At 46.6% G+C, this 6,819-nt stretch overlaps 1 pseudogene across 1 annotated transcript; it reads right to left on the bottom strand.

The window, feature by feature from the left end:
- Positions 1-4,451: 4,451 nt before the first annotated feature.
- Positions 4,452-5,447, bottom strand: LOC309549228 (palmitoyltransferase ZDHHC3-like; annotated as a pseudogene). The gene has a single exon. The product of its transcript is annotated as a palmitoyltransferase ZDHHC3-like (transcript).
- Positions 5,448-6,819: the final 1,372 nt, after the last annotated feature.

Below are 6,819 nucleotides of genomic sequence, written 5' to 3'. Positions count from 1 at the left end.
ATATTTCCTATTTATATCATAATCACATTCATCATTTTTAACCACTTCAATAAAGGGCACATATACCCCATTCCTGCCCAGACCAATTTTCAGCTTTCAGTGCTTTCACACTTTGAATCGTAATTACTCAGTCATGCTATACTGTACCCAAACAAAATTTTTATCATTTTTTTTCACACAAATAGAGCTTTCTTTTGGTGGTATTTAATCACCACTGGGTTTTTTCTTTTTTGCGATATAAATAAAAAGTTTGTTAAAAAAATACTTTTTTTTAGTTTATATTATAAAATGTTGCCAATGAGTCATTTTTCCCTTATAAATTTGGGTCAAAATTTATACTGCTACATATCTTTGGTAAAAATAGCCCAAGTTAGTGTATATAATTAGTCTGTGTGAAAGTTATATAATCTACAAGCTATAGTGCCAATCATTGAAAATTGATCACACCTGATGTACTGACTGTCTATTTCATTTCTTCAGGCTCTGAAATGTAAGGACAGTACAACTACCCCCCAAATGACAATTTTTTGGAAAGTAGACAATCCAAGGTATTTAGTAAGAGGCATGGTGAGTTTTTTGAAGTTGTAATTTTTTCCCCACAATTCTTGGGAAAATGGAGAAGCATTTATATATTTTCTTTTACACAAAATTGTCATATTAACAAGTTATTTCTTACACACAGCATATGCATACTTGAAATTACACCCCAAAATACATTTCGCCACTCCTCCTGAGTATAGCGATATCACAAGTGTGAGACTTTTACAAAGCCTGGGCACATATAGAGGCCCAATATCCAAGTAGCACCTCTAGGCATTCTAGGAGCATAAATTACACATATCATTTCATGACGACTTATCACACTTTTGAAGGCCCTGGAGCATCAGGACAATGGAAATTGACCCCATTTTGGATAGACATTTTGGATAAACAAAAGTTTTTGGAAAATGAGGAAAGAAAATGAAAAAATATTTTTTTACACAAAGTTGTCAATTTATATGATATTTCTTTTTTTTTTTTTGCCAGAGGTCCCGGGGAGGGGAGGCGAGGAGGGAGAGAGACCAGAGCCATTCACAACTGCACCAAGCGGGATCGCCCTGCTTACTCTCCTCAACTTCACTCTGACCTCAACCTGCCCAGCTGGACCCACCCACACACCTTAAGAGGGAGAGCGCCGCTCACAGGACCGACACTGGAGTGCACAGACCCACCTCCTGCTTCTTCTCACCCCAAGTCCTTACTAATTTTGAACCCCTAAGAATTTTGCAACCCCCTGTGGCCCCATTCATGCTATGCCACTGTTTGTACTGAAGCCAGAGGGACATCATTGTGGCCATGAAGACCAACAATGGACAATGTGTTTCTCTGCAGGCAGGTGTCCTTGAGAACTGTAACAACAATGGTGACCGCCATGACCAGCAGGTCACATGACCTCTTTCAACCACACATCAATAAAAGAAAACAAAACATCAAATAACTTAGAAATACAAAAAAATATACATAAAAAAGCACACAACCCAGGACCTCTCTGTGAAACGTAATATACATGGTGGCCAGAAAAATGGAAACTCAACCTGTGCGGCCAATGAGGACCTGGAGGACCTGTGCGGCCGAGGACCTGTGCGGCCAAGGAGGACCAGGAGGACCTGTGCGGCCAAGGAGGACCTGGAGGACCTGTGCGGCCAAAGAGGACCTGGAGGACCTGTGCGGCCAAAGAGGATCTGGAGGACCTGTGCAGCCAAAGAGGACCTGTGCGGCCGAGGACCTGTGAGGCCAAGGAGGACCTGGAGGATCTGTGCGGCCAAGGAGGACCTGGAGGACCTGTGCAGCCAAAGAGGACCTGGAGGACCTGTGCGGCCAAAGAGGACCTGTGCGGCCAAGGAGGACCTGGAGGACCTGTGCGGCCAAGGAGGACCTGTGCGGCCAAGGAGGACTTGTGCGGACAAGGAGAACCTGGAGGACCTGTGCGGCCAAAGAGGACCTGAAGGACCTGTGCTGCCAAAGAGGACCTGGAGGACCTGTGCGGCCAAAGAGGACCTGTGCAGCCAAGGAGGACCTGGAGGACCTGTGCGGCCAAGGAGGACCTGTGCGGCCAAGGAGGACTTGTGCGGACAAGGAGAACCTGGAGGACCTGTGCGGACAAGGAGGACCTGTCACATCACCCAAGCCAGGTATAAGAATGCACAATGCCCCAATTCATCAAGCTGCAATATTACCTTAGAAGTGCTAAACAGTACTCAAGGCTTAGGTACCATACATATTTTTCTGGCCATTGAATGATGATTGGGGGTTCCTATGTTTCTGGCTATTGAACGATTATCTGGGGTTCCTAGGTTTCTGGCCATTGAGTGATGATCGGGGGTTCCGATGTTTCTGGCAATAGAGCGTTGATTGGGGGTTTCTATGTTTCTGGCCACTAAGTGATGATTGGGGGGGGGGGTTCCTATGTTTCTGGCCATTGAGGGGTGATTGGGGGTTTTTATGTTTCTAGCCACTGAGCGACGATCATGGGTTTCTATGTTTCTGCCCATTAAGCGATGATCAGGGTTTTTTTCGATGTTTCTGGCCATTGAGCGATGATCGGGGTTCCCATGTTTCTGGCAACTGAGCGATGATCTCAGATTTCTATTTTTTAGCCCATTGACCAATGATCGGGGGGGTTTCTATTTTTCTGGCCATTGAGGGATGATCGGGGGTTCTTATTTTTTTGGCCTTTGAGCAATGATCCGGGTTACTATGTTTCTGGCAAATGAGCAATGATCAGGGGATTCCTAGGTTTCTGTCCATTAAACGATGATCGGGGGTTACTATGTTTCTGGCCACTGAGCGATGATCAGGGGATTCCTAGGTTTCTGGCCATTAAACGAAGATCGGGGGTTTCTATGTTTCTGGCCATTGAGCGATGATCGGGGGTTACTATGTTTCTGGCCATTGAACAATGATCAGAAGTTCTTACTCTTATGGCCATTGAGCGATGATCGTGGGTTTCAATGTTTCTGGCTATTAGGTGATGATCGGTGGTTACTACTTTTCTGGCCATTGAGCGATAATCTCTGTTTCTGGCCACTTAAGGATGATCAGGGGTTTCCATTATTCTATCCATGGATCAATGATTAGAGAGGTTTGTCTTTTGATGGCCCTTGTGCGACGCTCAGGGGTGGGGTTCCTATGTTTTTGACCATTATACAATGGTCAGGAGTGGGGTTCCTATGTTTCTGGCCATTCTGTGATGCTCACGGGTGGGGTTCCTATGTTTCTGGCCATTCTGTGATGCTTGGGGGTGGGGTTCCTATGTTTTTGGCCATTATGCAATGCTCAGGGGTGGGGTTTCTATGTTTCTGGCCATTATGTGATGCTCAGGGGTGGGGTTCCTAGGTTTCTGGCCTTTGTGTGATGCTCAGGGGTGGAGTTTCTAATTTGCTGACCATTGTGCCATGCTCAGGGGTGTGGTTCCTGTGTTTCTGGCCATTGTGTGATGCTTGGAGGGTGGGGTTTCTGGCCATTGTATGATGCTCAGGGTTGGGGTTCCTATGTTTCTGGCCATTGTGTGATGCACAGGGGCGGGGTTTTCAATTTTCTGGCCATTGTGCCATGCTCAGGGGTAGGGTTCCTATGTTTCTGGCCATGGTGCCATGCTCGGAGGGTGGAGTTTCTAGCCATTGTGTGATGCTTGGGGGTGGGGTTCTTATGCTTCTGGCCATTGTGTAAAAGCTCAGGGGTGGGGTTCCTATGCTTCTGGATATTGTGCAATGCTCAGGAGTGGGCTTTCTAACCATTGAGCGATGCTCAGGGGCTGGGCTTCTATTTTTCTGGCCACAGAGTGTATATATTTATTGCCACCAATATGGACCGTTACCACCCAGGCTGCAGGCTGTGAATTGGTCATGCCAACTTAAAGCTCCGCCTTAATACCAAATTCCTTTTTTGGTAAACTCTTAATTAGCTCCACCCAATACCTTTGGGTGGAGCATTAATTTTTTTTCTTTCACAATACTTCACTTTATCGCAATGGATTGTTGTTGACCCCACCTCCTTTCATTGTGTGATTGCATCCAGGAGGGCGGAGCATAAACAAACACGATTGTGAAAACCACAGGAGATAAAATTGAAAGGGCCACTTCACCCAGGAACTGATATTCCCTCTCTGAGCGGAGGCCAGCTGGTTTAAAAATCACACACCAAGTTCTTCTAAAGAACTGCAGCAGAGGGTGTGAGACTACCCCCGACTTATTGGGGGAGGAATTCAGAATCATAATGCCTGCAGGATGATTCAGCTTTGCTGAGGTATCAGTTTAGGGTGGACTGGCCCTATAAAAGGAGGTGCCAAAACTGGCAAGTCGCGGTTCGGCTTTAGCAGTTTTTTTCGGTAGCAAGTATTCCATGGTGTGCCGTCACACAGTGCAAAGACCACAGGGGGCCGCGGGGGCCGGACCCCAATATACTGACCAATCAGATGACTGCCCAGAGGACAGTGGGTGGAGCAAACACACCGGCCCTTGAGAAGAGGTAAGGAGAGAGAGCAGCTCGGAGGAGGAGGCAGCCGGAGATCTCGGATAGGTCAGACTCCGCCTACAAGGATCTCTATACATCGTAGTCCGGGAGGTAGCTGTACGCCATCCCCCCTGAGGATGGGGGCGTGACCAATGGGCAAAACCAGCAGATGATGAGACCTCTGCTGAACACTTCCCGCAGAAGCGCCATCTTTGGTTTGCGACTGTGCGTCACCTCCTTGCGCGCTTCCTTCAGCAGTTTGTTCCGCAGCTGCTCGATGGGGATCTCGTCGGTGATGATGGATACAATCTGATCATAGAAAATAACAGTGACGAAGAGCCCAAAGAGGAAAGACTCCACTAATAGGAGGATACAGTGAGCTATCTGCACGTGGCTGCGTCTGTGGCCCGCCTTCACTGCATCCTCCACATTGCCGCCCCTCAGTGCCGGCAGAAGCCACGTTCCCAGGATGAGGCCCATGAAGTACAAGCTGGCCAGAGCAGTATAGAAGAGGAACTGGATGAAGTATTTCTGGTTGAGCTCACCGACTCAATTGTTGATGCAGGGACAGTGGCGGTCCATGCGGCGGATGCAGCGGTAGCAGATCCGGCAGTGGTGAGCCCGCGGAGGCCGGTACCTCTCACAGCGATTGCACACCGTCCAGTCCTCATTGCCCCGGTCGTTTTTGCGTGGATTGCTGCGCAGATCTGAGAAGTTGATGGCCATTTCCGGCAGCGGCACGACACCTGGATCGGAGAAGACGGCCCGGGTGTGACAGGCGAGCTACATGAAGACGATGAGATTATAGAAGACGGCATGGAGCGGACACCAGACACTCCCAGCGTAGTCCTCCAGCAGGATATGTCGGATGATGACGTACTCGGAGTAGCTGACACTAGTAGGTAGGTGAGGAGGAGGCAGAGCAGCCCGCATGGGTCCCGCACACACAGCACCATCACCCGGCTCCTCCCCCTACACCCCTCTCCGCCAACCACATGCCCGCTCTGAGCCGCAGCCACGCCCAGCTAATTTATATGATATTTCTAACACATAGCATGTACATAGCAAAAATTACACCCCAATATACATTCTGCTACTCCTCCTGAGTATGGCGATACCACACATGTGAGACTTTTACACAGCCTGGACATATACAGAGGCCCAACATCTAAGTAGTCACCTTCAGATGTTCTAGGAGCATAAATTATACATTTAATTTCCTGACAACCTATTGCATTGTTGAATGCCCTTCATATTCCTAACACATAGCATGTACATACCAATTACGCCCCAAAATACATTCTGCTGAGCAAAGGGTAAACAAAAGATTACCTGTGGTTTTAGTAGTGCAGTGGTAGTGCAGAAAGCAGCCAGGTAGCAGGCAGTAATGTGGTCAGCGACAGCAAAAGCAATCGTCCAGGCAGCAGGTAGTAATACTGTCCATAGTCACCACATCCAAATCATTGGCCCAGGTAGCAGGCAGAGACGTGGTCCATAAAGTCCTGGGTCATTACAGCCAGCGATATGGTTAGCAAAGTATTGGTCCAGGCAGCAGGAAGGACCATTAAGCTTAGGGCCTCTGTCAGGAAAGAATGGGGACAGGGGTAGAGGCTTCTCCCACACAGATCTCTTTAACCACTTCTGGACTGGAAGGATTTGCCCCCTTAATGACCAGGCCATTTTTTGCAATTCGGCACTGCAATACTTTAACAGATAATTGTGTGGTCGTTCAACGCTGTACCCGAAAAAAATTGGCATTTGATCACCTCTACGATTTTTTATTTATTGCGCTATAAACAAAAAAAGAGTGACAAATCTGAAAAAAATATATATATTTTTCAATTTCTGCTATATAACATTCCCAAAATAATACATTTAAAAATCAAAATTGTTTAACATTTTAGGCCAATTTGTTTTCTGCTGTATATTTTGGGTAAAAAAATTGCAATAAGCGCATTTTGATTGGTTCGCGCAAAAGTTAGCGCATCTACTAACTACGGGAAAGATTTATGTAATTTTTATTGTTTATTTTTTTTACCAGTAATGACAGTGTTTTGCGATTTTTAGTGGGACTGCGACATTGCGCAGTCGAACCACTAACTGACATTTTTGACACTTTTGGAGGGACCAGTGACATTACTACAGTAATCTGTGCTGAAAATATGCACTGTTACTGTAATAATTACACTGACAGGGAAGGAGCTAATAATACATAGTATACATAGTTACATAGTTAGTGAGGTTGAAAAAAGACATCAGTCCATCCAGTTCAACCTATGATGTGTGTGTGTGTTTGCTTTTAACCAAACATTGTATACCCCTGTATGT

This window comes from Pelophylax lessonae, assembly GCF_965119305.1.
Source record: "Pelophylax lessonae genome assembly, chromosome: 3".
Taxonomy (NCBI): Eukaryota; Metazoa; Chordata; class Amphibia; order Anura; family Ranidae; genus Pelophylax; species Pelophylax lessonae.
The sequence above is the reverse complement of the archived record's forward strand: the minus strand, read 5'-3'. Positions and strand labels throughout refer to the sequence as shown.